The 23,091-nt window shown below is 35.8% G+C and overlaps 1 protein-coding gene and 1 long non-coding RNA gene across 3 annotated transcripts in view; both read left to right on the top strand.

Annotated features, from left to right (window-relative positions):
* Window positions 1–23,091, top strand: part of LOC141594306 (uncharacterized) — a 165,925-nt gene that overhangs the window by 118,638 nt on the left and 24,196 nt on the right. The gene's annotated exons all lie outside the window — the stretch shown is intronic.
* On the top strand, window positions 2,351–5,748 carry LOC141596764 (uncharacterized). 2 transcript variants are annotated; one of them, XR_012522584.1, is made up of 4 exons: window positions 2,351–2,506; window positions 2,620–2,795; window positions 3,382–3,477; window positions 5,482–5,748. It is a non-coding gene; the product is annotated as an uncharacterized LOC141596764 (long non-coding RNA). The 2 variants fall into 2 exon arrangements; XR_012522585.1 differs by lacking the exon at window positions 3,382–3,477 and having other exon boundaries at window positions 5,482–5,747.

Genomic DNA, 23,091 nt, shown 5'->3' with positions numbered 1-23,091 from the left:
GTAACAAACTTTATACAATTATTTACACTGACAAATTAATAGGCTAGTTAAGATAATAAAATAGAAAAAATAAATAAAAGGTAAAATAAAGATTTAAAGAAAAAGAAAGAGTAAAGAAAAAACTTGTTTGATGTCGGTACCCTCAGGCCTATGTGGATGTTGACTATTAATGAATTTCGACTTTGTCGTTAATTAACGGCTCTTATGCGCTTATATGAACTAGGATGATTTATTTGTATGATTTGATTTGAAACTGGGATAATATGTTTGAGACGGATGATTTGTGAAGGTATTGAATTTATGGGACTGATTTGATCTTGGTTGTCGGTATTATTTTGTGCTTCGTCTGTCCGTCTCCCCTTTCTGTCTCGTCTTAACAAGAATATTTATAGTAATGTGCTAATCGGAGTTCGAGAGAAATTGGAATTGCCTAGAGATAGATTTTCAGCCTGGCCAAATTAATCTTTTACTAATCCACTTTCTAATAGGGGTAAGGAATTGTGTTAATTTTTACGAGACTCCTTATGGACAAATACATCTTCCCCTTTTCTACTCCTAACTAATTTTGTCTGGCACTTTTCATGGTCTTTGGTCAGTGGATAATTACGCTTAACACCATTTTAATTTCCTCATGCTAATCCATGTAGTCTCACTCATTTACCATTATATTATTTGGATCGGCTAATGGGCTAATAATTAATAAAATGGGTTGACGAAATGAATGGAATATGTGGCAGGCTCAAGATGGTTTTTGGGCTATTTTAAGTAATTTCTCGGTAGATAAGCGTAAAGAGCCTTTAATTATAACATTGTCAATTTTCATTTAGTCATTAGATTTGAGCCTCATCATCGGGTACCCTTAAGGCTAGGTAGACATTTTGAGGTGTCTACAGAAGCCCCCACTTTGACCGAGTCTGAGTAAGACGAAGGTCAAAGTAGTCCGGTCGGGACAGATAAAGGATAAGAAATGTACCTGGGCCTCTTATATTACCTGTCTGGAGTAGCTGCGATCTGGAACTGGCTTAGCAAAACTTTGTTTTACTAATCTGGAACTGGTATAGCCAAACTTTGTTCAGCTTGTCTGGAACTAGCATGACAAAACTTTGTTTTGTCAATCTGGAATGGAGTTGGTAAAACTTTGTTTCACCAATCTGGCGTGGCAAAACTTTGTTTCGCCGGTCTGGAATCTGGTAAAGCAAAACTTTGTTTTGCTGGTCTGGAATCTGGAATAGCCAAACTTTGTTCAGCTTAAAGGTGAGATCGTGAAATCTGATTTCCCGAACTCGGTTGCGTATAAGGGCCCGCCGACCAAGGGATGCTTCTTAGTTTTGCAGGTGAACAAAACGTGAAATTGTTTAGCTTCGCAGGTGAACGAAGCTGGACTGGTTAGTTTCGCAGGTGAACGAAACTGGATTGCTTTGCAGGTGAACAAAGCTGGATTATTCCGCAGGTGAACGGAATGAGATTGCTTAGTTTCGCAGGTGAACAAAGCTGGATTATTCCGCAGGTGAACGGAACTGGATTGCTTTGCAGGTGAACAAAGCTGGATTATTCCGCAGGTGAACGGAATGAGATTGCTTAGCTTCGCAGGTGAACGAAACCGGATTTGCTTAACTTCGCAGGTGAACGAAGCTGGATTAGAACACAAAATTTGATTTTATGAACTAGGACGCGTGTCAGAGCCCGCCGACCAAGGTATTTCAAAATTTTATTTTGAAAAAGGATTGATAAGATCGTAAAATTTTATTTTACAAACTTAGATGCGTGTTAGAGCCCGCCGACCGATAAGTTTGAAAATTGCAAAATTTTATTTCGCAAAAAGAGCAAGTTCAGAAAATTTTATTTTAAGAACTTAAATGCATGTCAGGGCCTGCCGACCAAATGATTTGAAAATTTCATTTTGAAATAGATTTGAAAATCGTAAAATTTTATTTCACGAAATGGGCTGAAGAGTTGCAAAATTTTATTTCACATAATAGAGAGGCCAAATTTTATTTTACAAGAGCGGGTTTAAAATCGAGCGAGACCGGACACTTAAATACGCTTAATTAAAAGACGGGTGAGAAATTGAAGCGGACCATTTTATTGACTTGTATGAGCAGTCCTACAATTGATTTTTCAAGAATTGTCTTCTCAAAAAGATTAGAAGAGGAAGAATCTTATCTTGTTTCCTGGAGAATGGAGAGTCATCCAACCGACAAAGCTTTCCATTTTGCGCCTTAATTTTTCCCTCCAATTAAATGCATTTCTAATTGATTTTGAATTCCTCCATTTTCGATCTATGAAGTTCCAAGCAACCAATCGTATCGTCCTGATGTGGGACGAACTCGATGAGCGATTGCGCCCGTCGTGGTTGTCATTCAAGCGCTTGATTGGCAACAAGATGGTCGGTGTCGGAGCACCGTTGACCTGGCTCCTGATATAGAAGGAAATCCGCGGAGGTGTGCCGCCATTCGAGCCCCCGATTAGCGACCGGATGACTGATTACGGAGTGCCATAGACGCAAGTGTGTCTTTTTTTTTTGTCGATTGATTTTCAATTAATGCTCTTTAAATGATTATCTTCAAATTTTCCATTAATTTTCAAGCATAATATCCTGATATGGGACATAATTGACAGTTGATGTGCCGCCATAGCCATCGTCCCGAGCCCCGATTCGCGACGAGTTGATTGATAAAGAGCATCGTCGAATCCTTTGAGCCGTCCTAGCCATCATTAATCGAGCATCAACAAAACCGCAGGTCGTGATTTTTGACCTGATTTCGCATTCTTGCATTCAAGCTCCAAATCAGATCGTAAGTATTCGTCTCTTTATTGTGACTTCAAATTCATGCTTTTTTTCGTTCCGTATTTTCACCTTTGGTCAAGTCGTATGCTTGATGATTGAACTGATAATTTTACTGGTCTCGCGAATCAAGTCGTGTGCCTGACTCAATTGATGGCGCAATTGTGACATTAATGCCAAGCTTGACTGATAATATGATTGAACTGAAATTATGCTTTTTTTTTCCTCCTAAATCAAGTGGTGTGCTTGAGTGTTTACAATACAACTACCTCAACAATATGATCATGATTTTGATGATGATGATGATGATGCATGATAACATATGATGCTGACGATGTATATACTACTGACGATTTTAACGTGCTTGAGACAACAAGTACCACACTAGCCAACTGACGATGCATTATATCTAAAATAGACTATAGAAACGTGATACATCCATTACTAGTCCTGTTAAATTTTTTTTTTCTAAAAAAAAAACGTGTTATTGAGCATGATCTGGGACAGGGACGGAGTATTCTAGTTCTAGCTGCTTAGGTGTTGTGCCTATTGAACCGTCATTGCTTTGTAAGTCCTTATAACTTTTTTTTGGTCAGGGCTATCGTCTAAATGTAGTCAAACATATGCGCTTAGTGTTTCCATATGCCCCTGGTCTGACTCTTCACTCTGTTTTGTGGTAGCCCCCTGTTCAGGTATTTTCTTTTTCCCTTTTTTTTTCCTTCGACTTGGTGTGGGTCGTGATTGTCCCCATGTTACATCAGGTATTTTTCCGTGTCAGTCACGCAACAGTCACTTAGCTAGCACACCTGTTTTCTTCTCCTTTTTTTCTTTTTTTTTCTCTTCCGACCTAGTATGGGTCATGATTGTGCCAATTTTTTTTTTTATTATTTATTTTTTGGATTTTGAGATTCATTTTATAAAATGAGTTTTGCCCTCTTTACATTAACAAGCTCGGCTAATTACCTAAAACTAATACTATAGAAATAAAATACTTTTGTGACCGTATAAGTGTAGTGTACATCCACCGAATTCTTAGATGCTAAACGAGGGTGATAGATGGAATGGAGTGGAAGGGTCTATGGTGTTAGAAGACACTGGAGATCTGTGTGCCTCTCTCACTCACCTAAATGAATGAAAGGATCGTCCCAAAAGGTATGGAGACAATGTAACTGTGGAATTGACTCGTCTGAGAAATGAAAAAGTGACTACTCTGCAATTTGATTGCAAATTTGACTGGAATTGTTTTTTTTTTTTTTTTTCTGGAACTTTTTTTTTGTCTCTTTTTTTCTTTTTTGACTGGAACTTTTTTTTTTTGTCTTTTGAATTTTTTCTCTTTTTGACTGGAACTTTCTTTTTTGTCTTTTGAATTTTTTCTCTTTTTGACTCGAACTTTTTTTTTTTTTGTCTTTGAATTTTTGAGATTTTTGACATTGGAGTTGATTGTGAATTTGACTGGAATTTTTGTTTACTTATGAATTTTTTGAGTCTTTTGACACTGGAGTTGTATCTATTTGAGATCATAACTTTTCTCTTTGAATATTTGAGAGTCTTGAAACTTGATATGGATATGTTTGAGCTTGCATAGGTACTTAGACTCACATCGTAAGTTCATTATAAGGGACTTGTGGTCACCTATCTTGTTTTAATAGCACGGAGTGTGCGCTCCCGTATTTCATTTGGTGAGTTTGGGCACAAGTGTATGAGTTTGTGCTCATCCGAGATATGAGAAATTGGCAAATTTGGTAAAGAGAGAGTTGTGCTCATTTAAACTAGTAGTCGCATGAAGTATGGAAAATTAACGAATCAAGTAGAAAGATGGAATCTCCAAACCTATAGGTCACCTAGTTAGAGACACGGCGATCAAGGAATTATCACACCACAGAGATGGAAAAGATGGACCAGTGCACGCCCTCGTTTAGGCTGACTCTAAGAGGTCGACTGATCTACACTAAAAAGATACGCCCTAAAGTATTTCAAGTCTATTCTACTAGTTAAGGGTAAAAAGTAGAACAAGTGACTAATAAAAATGACATATGCTCTTTGTTGCATTTTTATTTATATAACTCAAAAAGGACTAGAATGGTCCTATGTTAATTAGACACTTATGTAAACTAGTTTTTTTTTTTTTTAGGTAATGTTAGGAATACTCGTATGAGATTATGATTATATGAATGAATTTTCTTGTTCTATTGACATGTTTGTTCTCACTCTTAGTTTTTTTTGTACATATGCAAGTATGCAACTGAGAAAGGACTTGGATGGTCCTAAATTAAACAAATTTTGATGGAAACTACATGTGAGTTTGTATTACCTAGTCTTCCTGTACCCTTCTTTCGTTCCCAAGCTAGAGTGGCTATTAAATTAGGGTCTCGTTTACTCCTCCCTATCCCAGATCATGACATCTTAGCCTTTAGAAAATGATTTTATTTCTTTTCATTGCAGACAGGATTAGTATGGAGTAATGTATTAAATGTACATGTGTATGATGCTAGCTAAGACCTGAATGTGAGAATCTAATTTTTTTTACATGTTCTGCAATACTCTGCTCAGTAATAATGCTGCAAATGCAGGCCCTATATGAGACACCGTCTAAGAATGGAATTTACTATGTGAAGTGCGTGCGTCGAACTACCTATACTAAATGCTTAAATGGACTGAGTGTCGCATGTAATCTAACCAATATTTGACACGTGCAGGACTTGACGGACTATGATGCAGACGCTTCAATACTACTATACATATTACTATATGCTGATGCTCAGAGATATATGTGCAGATGCTTATGAGATGAAACATGAAGTGGGTAAGGCTAGTGAGTGCAAATGCATATGTATATGTACGTACAAATCTTAGTGCCAATTTATAGACCAAATTTGTTAATGTGTATGTACGTACATGATGCTGACGCCTACTGAGACACGTCTCTATATCAATGCTAATGCATAAGTATTAAACTATATTTTTTTTTTGTTTTTTTTTTAGTGTGCAGGACCGACGGACTGACCTGTGAACTAGCTAAATGCAAAACCTATGTAATGTCCTATGATGGTATAAGTTAAGGCTAATTAATGTACAAGTTAGTATCTAGATGCAGATGCTTGTTTGAATGACACTGATGGAGTACCATTTTTTTGACGCAACAAACAGAGTGAGTTATATTAACTATATGACGCAATTATGACTCAAGCAACGGCACGAAAGTTACAAGATTACAAACAGGGAATAATGCACACATGATCCTAATCAAAGGTTCTACGGGCTCTATGGTTAGGTTTGTGGGTAGGAAATTGGGTACTCACAACATTAAAATACCCGAGGGTATCTCTCGCTTTTGTGCTCCCCCAGTCATATGGACCAGACGAGTTGCCAAAACGCGACGTCATGAGGTGGAAAATACGTGTAAGGCCTAGACGGTCGAATGGACCTTCTAAGTATACAACGTACTTACCAAGGGTGAATAGTGGTAGCTTAGATGACATAATATTGACTTACGGAGAGCCTATGCCTTTTTTGTCTTTATACAATAATTAGATCAATAACAATTTATAGACAGATGCAAAATAGATGAATGAGAGTGTTGAATATATGACAACAGAGAGTAACAACGCAATCTGGAATGTGCCTAACCTGGAACACACGTTAGTGCATGCATGGAATTTGTTACACACAAATTGCAAATGAAACGTGAAAACGCAACACAAAACAAACGCCTTGCTTTTCTTCTACACCAGTCAAATTTATAATTTTACAAATAAGTTTCGAGTTTTACCCTCTATGTCCCCAGCGGAGTCGCCACTGTGAGATCCCTGAAAAAATCTCCTTTTTGAAAATATAGTAAATAGGTGGAGTCGCCAGTAGGTTTTATAAAAAACATACAAAAATAAAGTTAACGGAAAAGGCCCCTTTTGATCCCTGGAATGGGGACTGATCCGTCACTCCGTCGAACCAAAGATTGCGGATTCGGGGTAAAGGTACGATCGGGGAAGGTGTTAGGCACCGGATCGCCCATCAAACCGACGGCCTCTACTATTTATTTGTAATATTATATATTTGATGAAAATAAGACAGAAAAAAGAAAGTTAGTAACAAACTTTATACAATTATTTACAACACAAATTAATAGGCTAGTTAAGATAATAAAATAGAAAAAATAAATAAAAGGTAAAATAAAGATTTAAAGAAAAAGAAAGAGTAAAGAAAAAACTTGTTTGATGTCGGTACCCTCAGGCCTATGTGGATGTTGACTATTAATGAATTTCGACTTTGTCGTTAATTAACGGCTCTTATGCGCTTATATGAACTAGGATGATTTATTTGTATGATTTGATTTGAAACTGGGATAATATGTTTGAGACGGATGATTTGTGAAGGTATTGAATTTATGGGACTGATTTGATCTTGGTTGTCGGTATTATTTTGTGCTTCGTCTGTCCGTCTCCCCTTTCTGTCTCGTCTTAACAAGAATATTTATAGTAATGTGCTAATCGGAGTTCGAGAGAAATTGGAATTGCCTAGAGATAGATTTTCAGCCTGGCCAAATTAATCTTTTACTAATCCACTTTCTAATAGGGGTAAGGAATTGTGTTAATTTTTACGAGACTCCTTATGGACAAATACATCTTCCCCTTTTCTACTCCTAACTAATTTTGTCTGGCACTTTTCATGGTCTTTGGTCAGTGGATAATTACGCTTAACACCATTTTAATTTCCTCATGCTAATCCATGTAGTCTCACTCATTTACCATTATATTATTTGGATCGGCTAATGGGCTAATAATTAATAAAATGGGTTGACGAAATGAATGGAATATGTGGCAGGCTCAAGATGGTTTTTGGGCTATTTTAAGTAATTTCTCGGTAGATAAGCGTAAAGAGCCTTTAATTATAACATTGTCAATTTTCATTTAGTCATTAGATTTGAGCCTCATCATCGGGTACCCTTAAGGCTAGGTAGACATTTTGAGGTGTCTACAGCATACAATGCAACATCCAACGTTTTAATCCTAGTATGTGAGAATTAACTAAGTCGGTGAACAAGTAATTTAACATACAATTGGGTCAAAGTTGAGATTTAAGTTGATTACATGTGAAAGCATACAATACAATACAATAAAAGAAATACAATAATAAAAATTACAATAATTACATTGGATTAAATGATTTATGGCGAAAATACATCTAAAACGGATAATTTGAGAAAGAAAGAAATAAACAAATTAACGAACATGAATTAAAGTGATAATACGAGTAATAGTTAATTAATAGGTAAGCTAAAACTAGGTCAAAGCAAAACGGGAGTTCAGAGACAGAAGTCAACCAGGAACAGGCGCAGCTCTGCTGCGCCGCCCTCTGGAAGAGGCGCAGCAGTTGCTGCGTCTGTTCCTTGGCTCAGTTCTGGCTGTGAAGCCGGAATTGCAAATCGTTAATGTTAATGGGTGATTTTAATGATTGATTATATTATTTGACTCGGATGGAAGTGATTAGCAGGTTATTTACATGTGATTAAGGGTCATGAAAGCGATAAACACAGATGAAACTAATTAGAACGAATTATTACAAGATTAATAAGGGTAAATTAACAAATTAAACAAACCAAACAAATTAATCAGGTTAAACATGCTATTGGTGACGGATTGATGATGGTGACGATGAACAAAAGGTGAAAAACATATCAACGACGAATTCCAGAGACTCAATATGGATGAATCAAACCTCTAAAAAGAGAATTTGATTTTAATGATGAAAACCCGCAAATATGAGTTACTTGGGATTTAAGTCGGGAATTATGATGAATTAAACATTAATGATGATAAATAATACATGCTACATGTTAGAATTATTACACTTAAGTTATTATGTTCAAAGAATCAAAGAACAAACGAAAGAAAAATAAAAGAGACGAATTGACAAAAGACGAAGGAAGAAGAAAGGAAGCAGGAACTACGGCAGCCTCACGAAGAGGCGCAGCAGGTGCTGCGTCCCTTCGAAGAGGTGCAACAGTTGCTGCGTCCTTTCTCGACGGTCATCTTCTGGTAACTCGAAAAAAAAGGGGTTTTAAACACGGTTTTAGAAATCGGTTTTTAGAAATACTTTCGACATAAATCTTACATTATTGATTACAAAAGTAAAGAACAATAATAAAAGAAGGATTATACACCCTCAGACTTACATGTTTGACGAAACGAGATGAACTAAGTTAACGTTTTAGTGATGTTCTGTTCGAATGTAGACGAAAGTGTCCTCGTAAGAGGAATTAAAACAGATTGATTAATGTTGATTATGGTGGAGTTGGTCAAATTGGTCAGTCATGCAAAACGAGGCTGGTATTCAGAAGGATCCGAGCTTACGTGGTCGAATGTTCAAGCACGTAGACGCCAAAAAGTAAGAACGTGGTCTAGAATGCAAAGGGAGAAGAGAAAGGTGGACACTCGCGTGAGAAATATGTGAGACCGAAGGTCTCTATTTATACTAATCACGCGGAGGAAGTAGGGTTTTTCGGAGAAACTTTGAAAGTGAATCTCGAAAAGATATGAAAAGATACGAAAAATACGCAGAAAAGGACTTGGGAAGAGGTGCAGCAGGCACTGCGTCTCTTGGAAGAGGCGCAGCACTTGTTGCGTCCTTTCCCAAGTGGTTTCCTCATGCGGAAGAATGATTTCCGTGTTTTGAATATGGAATAACGGAATAATCTTGTTTTCCTTAATATTTTGTGTGAATATTACGGGAAATTATTTGCCAAAGATTAAGAGATTGTAAAATATGGAATAGAAATATCTGGAACATTCCAAAATATTCTGACTCGGTTTTAGAAAATGAAGACGGTTTTATGACCCGGACTCCAAATGTACTCTAATTACTGCCAAAACGACCGTATCGGCACGTAGATGACAATTAAGAGGTAGACACAAGTGTTTGAGCGATCACTTGACGATAAACTTACGAACTGTCACAAATCGTTCCGCGTACCAAACATGCGGCCCAATCATCACCGAGTGGTTTGCGGGAGGTGCAGAAATGAGGTATCTACACCATGGTGGAAGAAGTTCACAACATTGTATCCTCTCTATAAATGGAGATCTGAAATCGACATCGCTTCATTTATCCACTGAGCCACCACCCATCGAACCATAGCTTTATTCAATATTTTTTTTTTCCCAAATAAAACTACTTAATCACTATAGATTTTCCATATAATCTAGATTTTGACATTATAATTTAAAATTTTCAAACAAGAAAAGAAAAGGATAAAAATAGGGTGTTTATTTTCGCAGTACGCTTTTTACTCATAGTAGTATATGTTTTCCCATTCTACCCTTATCATTTTCCCCAAATTCATTTCTTCTCCTTTCAATTCCCATCCCCCCACCACCTGCCATTGCCCCGCCAATGGTCGCCACCACTGCCATCCTCCACCCCCGACCACCCACTCGCCTGCCACCGTGACTACTGTAGGATGTAGGATGTAGCATGTATTATAAAATAATTAAAAAAAAAAAAAAAAAAAAAGAAAGGCAACTACAATGCACTACGTGATCTATTGACAACAACCACCACACAATTGCACTGCTTACTACATGACATAACGACAACCACCATCGATAATTGCCGTCTGCCAATAATATCAATCAGTCATTTATGCTTTGTAATTAACAACAATCCCTAATTTGAACAAAAAATTCTTTTTTTTTTGAGGAAATTTGAACAAAAATTCTGTGAAAACATGAAAACCATTAATTTGATCATGATCATGTAATTAATGAATTAAATATTTGTTTTACATTCAATTATTACCCATAATTGATGAAATTTTATTCATCTAATAGGTTTTGTGGTTGGTAATGGAGAGAAAGAAGGTTAGAGTATTTTTTGGTGAAGGGTATACAAATGGAAAATAATCCGTAAAATGTACTGAGATGAGTAAAAAGCGTACTGCGAAAATAAATTACGTAAAAATATTGTACACAAATAGTGAAATAATAGTACGTGCTTATTAACTGGCGGGTAGCCGGGTATGCAAGTATGGTGCAGAATTTACCCCGGGAAAATGCTTTTTTACTTGAATAACAAGCTTAAAGTTTTAGATGCATAACATAATCTTATACATGTATACAAATTTAAACTTTACATGGTAAGTTAGTAAACATCTACTTCATACATTTCTTCAACATTACATGGTAAGTTAGTAAACGAACTAATAGAAGTTTAGCACTATGCATTTGACAACATATATTTTCACTTCTACTTCGTACAATATTTATAACTCCGGATAAATGAACTAAACTTGTCATCTAATACAAATAATGTACAGGGTAGATGTTTACTAACCTACCATGTAATTAAAATCAAAGGTGGATAATACTTATAATTTGGATTTAATTTTATCAATGTTCAAATTGTTTTTATGGATATTTTTATTAAAAAAATATATGTACTACTAAATACAATATTTTTCTTTGAGCATCCACAAAGGTAAAAATTTAGCTTTTTATATACACTCTCTTAACTCATATGGGAAACCCTATTATTGCGCCAACCTTCCCATAATTTGAGACTCCACCATTTTTAGAGGAGATTTCCAAATGAAAAGTGAGGGTAGTTTTGTGATTCTGTTGGGAAGGTTTCCAAAGTTGTACATATAAATGAAGAACCTCGTTATTGTTTTATAGATGTAGTTATAAATTGGAGAGGATAGATAGAAAAATTAGTGAAAAATGAGAACGAATAAGAGAAGAAGAGATAAAATATGAGGAGTCTCACCATTTACGGATTCTCTATGGAGACTTGGGCTCTGTTTGGTAAAGCTAGCTGAAAAAGTATTGAAACCTGAAAAGGTACCTAAAAATTGAAAAGCTAAATGAAACCTGAAAAGGTAGCTGAAAATAAGGAGCTGATAAGGTAATTGATAATATAAAAAAAAATTGTTTGGCAAATTAACTGAAAATGTAGTTTATTGTGGTGAAATGACATAAAAGAATATAATAATTATTTAAAATTATATATTGAAGGGGTAAAAAATGGATATTCATTAGGATCAGGTACCTGAAATCTCAAATGCTACATACCATTTCATTTCAGGTAACTTATTTGAGCATAAGCTACTTGTCAAACACCTGCAAAAATATAAATTACCTAAAATTTGGGTCAAATAAGCTACTTTTACCAAATAAGATAGTTGAAAGGCACTGCCAGACACAACCTTGGAGTGCAATTAGTAGACTATACAACCAGTTGTATACATCTAGTTGTATAGATTTGGAGTTTTAATAAATAATTTCAACTTGTATGTACATTTTACGAGCTTTATTGGAAAGAATTTGAGCGCCTTTATAAAAATTTTAAACCCAATATATTATAATGAAATTCAAAAGTAATACGTATAAGTTTAATTAGATTTTAGTTTTGACACCTAAAAATTTAAAATGTAACTCAAAAAATTTAAAAGCTCGAAAAAATTGCATATAAGCTCAATTAAATTTGTCTTGCATGTACTATAAATCTATACTCATATACATCTGAATGTATAGTCTTATTTGTGCGGGAGGGAGTATGGGCCTATGGGGTGTTAATATGTGGGGCTTCATTGCTTAAGTCCATTTTCTAGACTTCTAGGTTCCAACTTCCAATTACAAGGTGCTTTGACTTTATAAGAATTGTTTGTCAAGTCTGTGTGTTTCTCATCTATGTGTTGAATTCTCGAATTTCAGTGGTTGCTCCAATTCCTGACTCGTTCAAAGCTAAAAATAATAAATATTGAAAGAGAAACTATTTACAAGAAAAAAATAAAAAAGGACAAACCCAACTCATTGATTTATTCATTTCAAATCCATTCATTTCAACTTTGATTGACACAAAATATTCCTTATTTTTAATATATTCCATATATATATATATATTAAATAAACGTATAAATTAAATGAATTACTTCCTCCGTTTTTATATGATGTACTCATTTGTTGAATATATGAGTATAGTATTTTAATAAAATGGGTATATCATATGAGAATGGAGGAAGTACATCATAAAAAAAAAAATTAGTTTTACAAGTCTACGCATTTGACAACATATATTTTTTTATGTTTCTTTACAATCAGCAGCACTCCAAAATACCAAAATGATTAATCTAAAGTTGTTGAATTGCAAAGTTAAAATTGATTGGAAGACACTTTTCGTCTTATTTTTCAGACGAGCATATGTGACCATTTTATAGTTAAATGAGCGCACAAAAAAAAAATAGTTAAATGTAACCACAATGGTATAGGCAGTATTACCGCTTATGGTAACTAGTTTTTCAATAGTGGTCACATTTAATTGTAAAATGTTACAAAATCTGGTCTTATTATTTCAGACCAAAAAGGTCCGTTTAAGGCAAGACGCACTATGCTAGCCATCCTTAGGCCCTGTTTGTCAAGTAGGTAGTTTTTAACCGATCATGATTCATGAAGCAAAAAGCTAGACCTGGCAAACGGGTCAACCGGGTCGGGTTCGGGTCGGGCCAGTTTGTGTCGGGTCATTTCGGATTTCTCAAATTTTCGGGTTAGTTCGGATCGGGTCAGTTCATTTCGGGTTACGGGTCTATTTCAGGTTTGTTGGTCGGGTGTGTTTCGGGTCAAGCGGGTCGGGTTAATTCGGGTCAGGCCATTTTCGGGTCAAAGATTAAGAGAAGAGAGGCATTTCAAGTCTATAAGGGTCAATTAAAGTTATATTTTGTCGGGTCATTTTCGGGTTGAGTGGTTTCGGATTGGTCATTTCGGGTCGGGTCTGTTACGGGTCCAAAAAAGCTCGGGTCATTTTCGGGTCGGGTCGGGTAACTTCGGGCTTCGGGTGTCATTCGGGTTCAGCAATTCGGGTCAATTTCGGGTCTCGGGTCATCCTTTTCGGATCGGGTCAACCGGGTCGGGTTGATTTTACCAAGTCTACAAAAAGCCCATGAAACAACCAAGAGAAAAATAAATAAAGCCTAGAGCCCTAGACCATTTGGCAAAAAGGCTGTTAGAAGATCGAGCTGACACGATTATCTATTCCATTTTTTATGTCACATCTTATATACACTATATTTATACCACAAATTCTCATTATAGACGGGAGATATCCGTCTGTAATTGTAGACATGTCAAATATCCATCCACTTTAAACATAAGACAAACAACAAATTACATGATAGGGCCCAAAAATATTACCACTTTAAATATATTTGAACCGTCTTTTACTTTAAACAGATATATCCGTCTATAGTGAGACTAATTGTATTTATATTTGTGATACATCATGTCTTAAATTGTGCATGATAATATATGATAAACATTTGACATGTCATAAAGAGAAGGTAGTGGAATAAGAAATGGAAAAAAAAAAATAGTGATTTTAGAATAAAAATTTAAAGGGGAGATGGAACAATAAAACGAGATAAAGGAAGTAACTCAATCTTTTACAAAGACTTATTTAATGCTCTAATATTAAGCACAGATATTTTACAAAGACGTATGTAACTCTCTCTTAAAATCGTCGTATAATAAATAACAACCCTCCTTTTAAACTTTTACGCGTCATTTAATGATAATAACATCAAATAAGATGCACAGACATAACAAATCGATTGAATAAGTTATATTTGATAATTTACCCTACATATTCGACGTCTTAGGAAATAATGAGCCTTTTGTGATGATGATAATTTGTGAACTTTGAAAAGTTGGAATTGAATGATCCCTAAAAGTGTAGTCTTCATTGCTTGCTGTCAAAAAAAAAAAGAAAAAAAAAAAAAAAAGTAAGTGTAGTCTTCAGTTTACTACAGAGAGCAACAACGAAAATGTTATGCCCCTTTTGATCCGGCACCATTTGCACCAAGAAACGAAGTCTCAAGTAGTCTCAACTCTCCACATTTAAACAAGGGATATTCTATATAGTATCCCTCAATTTTTCGACTTTCTATATGATATCTTTACACTTTTTAAAATATATATGGTACCCCTAATTATTGTCATTATCATTAAGTGTATTCCTAAACTTTATTTTCCGTCAATTAAACTCAATTTTAGGTGTTAAGTGATGACTTCGACGCGTAACCAAGTTTGTCATTTATCATCTCATGACATAAGAACTCTATTAGGTTCAATATCCATCTTTGGACGTGATAATTTGGCAAGGGATCAATATATTTTCCGTCAAATTTTTTTTAACCTATATATATATCAATAAATATAAGGGTCGAGATGGATATTGAGCCTAATAGAGTTCTTATATGTCATGGACAATAACTGACAAGCTTGATTACGCGTCCAAGTAATCACTTAACGCCTAAAACTGAGTTTAATTAACGGGAAATAAAGTTTAGGGGTACACTTAGTGATAATGCCAATAATTAGGGATACCACATATGTTTTAAAAAGTGTAGGGGTACCATGTAGAAAGTCGAAAAATTAAGGGGTACCATGTAGAATATCCCTTTAAACAAAATTATAAACAACCGGTCTCACTTGTGACGGACATATCCGTCACAAACTTACGACGGGTCAAGTACTAGACACTTTGCTTTTGTCTTATCTACTCCATATGGGTAGTAATTGACCCGTCGCAAGCTTGCTACGGATATGCTCGTCACAAATGAGAATTTGTGAATCACAAATCACTTTCTTAAAAATTAAAAATAATAATTTAGATAGTGTTTTTGAGGATTGATATTTTGTATGAAATACCCAATTTTTTAATTCGGAAAACTTTAAAAAGCCATAATTCGTATTTACGAGTTTGGAAAGTGACTATTTATTTTTTCCAAATCGATCATCCTTTCAAGAACTACGATTTGAAAAAAAGTTTGCCGTATTTGAATTCCGTGGCTAGGAGTTTTTATCAAAACTTTTTTGACATAACAAACTTTGAGTGACCATATCTCTTACTCACGAGTTCCAAACTCGAAAATTATTTTTTTCAAATCATCGTAACTTTCTAAACTCGTAAATACAAGTTATGGCCTCTTAAAGTTTTCCAAATGAAAAAATTGGGTGTTATCGTGTAAAATGTCAAACCTCTGAAGTACCGTGTAAATTTTCCGAAAAAAACCTACAAATCACAGAATTCTTTTTTTTTTTCGTTCTTCTCGAAATCACGTCATTTTTGGTTTGTCAACAAGTGTATCCAATCTATCGTCCCTTCTCTCCCTCTCTCTCTCTAAGTCTTCTCTCCCCTCTTTCTAAAAACACAAAAAAACTCTAGCTTCCTTTGATCCGCCGCCTTCACTGTCCACCCCCCCTTCTTCCCCTACCCGATCGTCGGTGAGGGGTCCATCCCAAGGCCCTTCACCGGCGATCCCTCACATCTTTCCCCACCCCCCCCGTTTTATCCATCTTTTTGACCTCACCCTTCTTGGTTTTATCGTCTTCCTGGCGGTGCTCTGTCCTTTTTTCTGTCGGTTGTTGGGCTTTTTTGGTGGTTGTCGATGTTGCCATGGGGTTCATGTCCCTCCGATTCCTCGTCCTGTCACCGATGTTCTTGTATGCAACCTAGGGGTGATCCTCACATTTCCCCCACCTCTGGTATTTCTATTGTCTTTCCGGCTGTAAGCCGGTTGTTTTGTGTTTCACCGTTTTCTGGTTTTGACCGGATTCTTCGTTGTCGGTCGGATTTTCCGACGTCTTTGTTTTCGGTCATGTTTTGGGTCGTTGGTGTTGGGCTGTGTTTTGTTGTGTTTGTCAATGAGCTTTGCTCATCAGGTCGCTTAGAAACCGATTGGTGATCCCTCAATTTCCCCTACTTATTGGTTCTTAGTTTTTGTTGTGATTGTCTATAAGCATAGCTCATCCGGTTAGTTTTGGGACCGATTGGTGATCCTCCCATTTCCCCACCTATCGGTCTTTTGTCCTATGTGTCGCTTCTGTCAATGTTGATTAGTTTTTGCATGTAATACGGTGGTTCTGGGAGGATTCACTTGGTGAAATGGGTGACCTTTGTTTGGTTTATGGTGCGACCTTCTGTGTTTGTGTCTGTGGAGTCCGCCTCTTTCTTTGGTTGGTGTGAGGTCATGGTGGATAGGCCTTCCTTTTTTAGATGTGCCTGGTAGGGGATGAACCGGGTTTTTGGTTGTGTTGTTGGTCAGGTAGGATGCGGTGGTTGTCCTACTAGTTAATGTTTGTTTTTTGTTCTTCCAAATAAAATATTTCCCTAGCCTTATCGTCCTGGCTTTAGTTGCGTCGTTATTTTTCACTTTTAGTTACAGGTTAATAAGGAAGTTCGTAAATTTATATCCGGTGTGTGTTGTGTCCATCTCCCTCCGTCTTTCTGAGTTGGTTTTGGTTTGGGGGCTGATAAGGTGGCTTCTGCTTTGGGTCACTATCTTCTTACTCTGTTTTATGGGCTACGAGTTTCTTGTCCGTCGGGACTGTTTTCCAAAGTGTAGGAGTTTTATCTCCTCTAGAGGTAGGCTTTCTTGGTCTATTTCCCTCCTTTACTTTCTACGTCCCAGTGGCGTAAGTGCGCTTGTTCACTCTCGATGCGTCAAGGGTCTCGTTGGTTTCCAAATATTGTGTATCCGAGTCAAGGGAATGAATCTCCGAGACACATTTTTGTGCCTTGTTGCAGGTATTTCTCCGAAACTCATTTAATTAAGATGAGTAAGGATTTCTTCGATCTTTTGACCACATGTGATATTCACTTCAAGAATGTTGTGGATGAAGTTGATTCCCGTTCACAGCCGTCCGTTCGCCATCAACACACTTATGTTACCCGATGTAGTTACTGTGTTGTCTTAATTTATGGTATTACTAAAATAAGTGCATTTGACCAAATGAATCAAATGTCATCTGTATAAAAACCCGTTATTTACCGATGTCCAAAAAAAAAAAAAACAAGTGTATCCAGAGTGAAGAATGCAGGACATTATCTCGGGCACGAGGTCGTGTTATGGGGATATCAACTTATAACTCCATAAAGTCAATAATATTTGGCATTGGATTTAATGGCTAGGTATATATACTCTTTGGCTCAGCCTTTGCTTATAGATCGTCCCTCAAAGTTGTTCGTCCCCTGTTTACTAAAAACATAGGTGAACTAAAAATTTTCCTGCTCATATCACTTTATTTTATTAGTTGGGTCTTAATATATTTGGTTATTCTTTAATATCGCCGTCTTCAATGAGATTTTGTGTATTCTTTAAGTATTGGGCTTAATATTTTTACTTTTATTTATACAAATGTTGGACCTACCTTATACTTTGTAATTATTTTTCGTCAATATTTGTAGAGAAATATATTTTACCAAAATATTTTCAAATTTCAACTAAAAAACTTTCTTAATTCAAAAAATTTTCTCCTCCTCAGTCCTTCCCCTCTCTAAAAAAACCCTAACCTCCATCAATCAAATCTGGGGCTTCCATCGACCATTGATCGATGGCAAGCCTCTCAAATAGTTTCATTTATCAATTACTAGTATGAAATATTATGAATTAATCAATAAAAGTCTCCTTTTTGGCGAAATCCGTTTTTCCGTCCCTATTTTCGGAGTTTTTTCAGTCTTTGTTTTTCTGAGGTTTGGTATTATTATTGGAGTTATAAATAAAAGCGGTTTGTTGATGATTCATCATTCGACTCTACAATGGATATGCGTTATTCCTCAGCGATTTATGATGCCAGTAGAAGGTACATTTTCTCCATCAATGAATCAAAGGAAAGATCCCCTTAAAAGCTACATGAAGAGAGGAATACAAGGATGAACCGAATTGTCATATCATGTTTTGAGATCCGTAGTTTTACAGGAGAAATTTATCCTTTGGTTTCTATTAGAATTGTTTTCGATTATACCTATCTTTTGTAAGTGCCGTTTAAATTTTTATTAATAAAATGATTTTTTCCTTAAAAAAAATTTCGACTAAAATCTATTTTACGCGACATATTATACGCTATTTTTTAGATTGTCAGGTTACTATATATTTTACTCATATTATAATCACATTTTAAACATAAATGTGTCTTACATACGAAGTATTATATTTATTTGTAAGCTAACATTAAATTTAAAGTTTAATTATTAATTGCTAAATTTTCTATACATCACAATCTAAAAATCGTGCATCCGTACGGGATCTACACTAATTGTTGTCTAATGAAATAACCAATGTCAAATATTACGAGACCTCGCACTCTCTTGGCACTTATATTCGGTGTACTAACTTGGGCATCGAAGGCTGCGCTGCGTCCTAGCACCACAAATAAGATTATATCCACTTGTACCATAAACATTGTACAACCAAGGCATAAGAATCCGAGCTTATATATATATTTTTTCTGAGCTAATTCAAAGTTCATGTTTTTAGTGTGTAAATGGATGAGATCAATACTTTCTAATAAAACTCATATTATTTAACATAAAGCTCGAATACTTTATCATAAAGCTCAAATTTTACACCGTACAACATATACAACTGGTTGTATAATCCATGAATTGTTCTAGCACACTCCCCGACTTTTCGGGATTGTTAGAAAGCAATATATTACCGTAAATAATATTATAACATAATTATACAATATTATAAATATGTAAATTAAATAACAATAATATAATAAAAGATAGTAAAGGAAAAGAAGTAGCCTGGGTCGAATCGCGCTAGGCGCTTTCCTAAGAGAGATAACGTCTCCACTGTACTGGTTACCAAATAGTGCGTTTCTCTCCCAAGATACTACAACCCGTTAGACTTCTTTGATAGCAGCAAGAGGAGCCCCCAAACCGATGATCACCCGATGGTCAATAATAATACTTAGTAAAAACAATTTTAGTAAGTTTGGATCACATAGTGGGGGGATTGAACTTTAAAATGTTGAATGCCTTATTGCCTTTACCTTGTAAATACAGTAATAGCTTATGAACGAGCAAGGATCCTCTCCATTTCCTAAAAGAAATGGAGAGTCCATTTCCCTCTCACAACACAATTTAATATTACCGTTTGATTCCACTTGCTTTTATCTTTATTTTTCATACTAAAATCTTGTCTGTTAGATCGTTGCAAGATGCAATCTAAACCGTTTATAGGAAATGACCTCTCTATTTCTTTTAGGAAATGGAGAGAATCCTAATTGCTTATGAACTATGATGTATATCTCTACGCTCAACTCAAGCAATAATTCAACCCAAAAGCTTACAAGTCTCGTTTCCGAATTATCATTATATTTATAAAAGAAAACCCCTTCCCAGCTGATGTGGCAGCATGAGGATCAAGAATTCTCATTTTGGAGGTCTCTCATTAAAAGGGCAGAATTGTCCATACACTCCCATACTTTTATTGCTCCGTAGGAAATTAAGGACAAAATAGTCATTTATCTTTTTACTCTATATCCTAGGTAATTGCAGAATTTCAACTTCCAAAAAACACTTTTATTACTTTATAGTAGTCTTTACCAACAACTTCAACTAGCATGACAATTCATCTCCTCCAAAACAAAAACCCACTCCACAACAACCTCTATTTACAAAAATACACAATCGTGGATCATGTGACGTATTTGGGGTGTTGTTACCGACGCTTTTCCAATCATGGATTACTGACGCAAACCTTCATAATTCATACCATCGGAATCATCAACATTTTTTGTCGACGATTTTGATGATGGCATATTTCAACTGCGTCGGTGAATAAGGGTTATTGAGCCTTCATAACAAGGAATGTGGTAATTTAATTTATAATATTATTGAATGAAGAGTAAGACGGATGTTAGCATCTTTTTGTCTACTTTTGGAGGAGGGTGGATGGGTGATTGGCATCGATCAGTTTTTTTTTACTTCATTCGGCTTTCGCAGTTTTTGGTGAGAACATGTTTTGTCTTGAGTCGATTCGCCCGAGTTGACTCGGTTCTTCTATCTCAACAATTTATCACATCTCTTACGAGTTAACTCTGTAAGGAGTATGTAAGAATGTATTGTATTAGCTTAAAGATTAATGTACAGTAGCAGCCTTTATATACACACATATGGACACTGTATATGAGTGTGAAAGCCATCACTAGTTGAAGATAAGGAGAATTCATTTACAATAATGGACAGAATAAATTATCATGGTAGATTGATTATTGCCTAATATGAGATACACTGATATTATTGCTAACAAACTCGACCATGTCAGTTACCTTATGGCGACGGCAGTGATCAACCAGATTGGGGACACCAATAAAGATGAAGATGGAAATAGTAGGTCAAGAGGCGTAAGATTTTTGGCTATCAAAAGTCCCCAATAATGGACACAATTTCAAATTTCCAAAAAACGTACTTTGCTCCCAATCAAAAGTTCAATCAATTTTTTTGCTAATAAGAAAGCAAACTAATCAATTGATTAGTTATTGTATAAGCGAATTTTTCAAGTGAAGTAAAAAAAGTAGCATTTATATGTTGAAAACTGTGGACATGGGTCACCCGCGGCGCGCGCGGAAGTGCTTGAGATGAAGCGTGCATTTGTGGAGTCGCCACCTATTTTTATGGGAAATTGGAACCATTCGAATACCTGGTGCCATGTCAAGACACAAAGTAGTGACATCAACACTAAGAACTCGTTAGCCTTAGTATTCTATGTCTAGAATGACTCTCGTGGATGCCAATGAACATGGATGTTCACAGAGATCTGGAGTAAGGGGTGAGAGGACGTATTAGGAAGTCCTTTTACTGAACACCTAATCCCGCTTGCCTCAACAACGACCTCTACTAATGATTAGGGAAATCGTTCATAGTCGATATGTTGTTGATTATATGTATGCAATGCAACATCCACAGATTAATCCTAACATGTGAATTAAACTATGTCGGTTAACATGTAATTTAGCAAACAATTTGGGTCGAAGTTGAATATTAGATTGGTTACACGTGAAAAACAAGAAAATAAATCATACAAAAACGATAAATAAACTGTAAATAAATTACAATAATAAAAATTACAATGATTACAAGGTTTAATTGATTTACGTCAAAAATACACTTGAAACAGAATTTAGAAGACGAAAATAGAGGAAGAAATTAAAGATTAGAAATTAAAGTAATAAAATAGGTCAGATTAAAGGCGATATTACGATTAATAGTTAATTAAGCACGTAATTAGAGACTACGTCAAAGTGAAAACGAGTTCAGGGACAGAGATCATATCAGAACAAGTGCAGCATCTGCTGCGTCCCTTGGAAGAGGCGCAGCTCTTCCTGCGTCTGTTCTGGAGTTGAGCTCTGTCTATGAAGTCAAAACCGCAATCCGTTAATGTTCATTACCAAGATTAATTATTGATTGGGAACTCGAGTAAAAGTGATTTAGCAAGTTTATATGCATCTGTAACCGCCATAAAACCGATAAAAACGGATAAAAACGAATTAAAACGAGCTAAGACTCTATTTACGGCGTCAGAATTAATTTACTTACAACACTTGAGTCGATTAGAAAACAAACAAAACATGATGTGAAAAGTATGTACAAAACATGAATCCCAGAAACTTGATATGGACAAATCGAGTTTCTAAAATCCGGGTTTGATTTAATGACGAAAACCCGCAAATATCGAATTATAAGGGATTTAAGTCTAAACAAAGCATTATGATTAAAAGGGAATTATTAAGAGAATGTTTATGTACTGAAAGATGAAAGGAAATAAGAAAATAAGATGAAAAAAGGAAAAACGATGGAAACCCGAGGAAGAAGAAGAAGAAGAAGAGCAGGAGCAGCAAGCAGCCTCTAGAAGAGGCGCATCATACACCGCGGCTCTTCAAAGAGGCGCAACTGCTGCTGCTTTCTTCTTAACGTCTGATCTCCGCTATTTTGTTAGAAACGGTTTTATAAAAGGGTTTTTAAGATTGGATTTGAGTATGCTTTTGACGTAAATCTTACATTAATTGATACAAAAAAAATTAAAACATAAATTAAAAGTGGGATCTACACCCTCAGACTTACATGTTTGACGGAACGAGTTAACTAAGTTAATGTTAGTGATTGTTCGACTCGAATGTATGCAGAAAGTGCCCTCGTTAGAGGATTTTAGATTAATTGATTGATGTGTAGTGGTTAAATTGGTCGGTCATGCAACGTGACTGGTACTCAGAATGATCTGAGTTTACGTGGTCGCGTAGAACAAGCACGTAGGCATCGAAAGCTTAGAGCAATGTCTAGAATGCAAAGGGAGAAGAGAAGGGCGGATACTCGCGTGAAAAATATGGAGACCGGAGGTCTCTATTTATACCAAAAAATGTGGAAGAGTTTTGGAATGACACAAATTTTGGAAAGAAATCACGAAAATATTCCGTAAACAGCCAAACAGAGCTGGGGAAGAGGCGCAGCAGCTGCTGCGGTCTTTCCAAGAGGCG

The sequence above is a fragment of the Silene latifolia genome, chromosome 8, assembly GCF_048544455.1.
Source record: "Silene latifolia isolate original U9 population chromosome 8, ASM4854445v1, whole genome shotgun sequence".
Taxonomy (NCBI): Eukaryota; Viridiplantae; Streptophyta; class Magnoliopsida; order Caryophyllales; family Caryophyllaceae; genus Silene; species Silene latifolia.
This window is presented reverse-complemented; position numbering and strand designations above follow the sequence as displayed.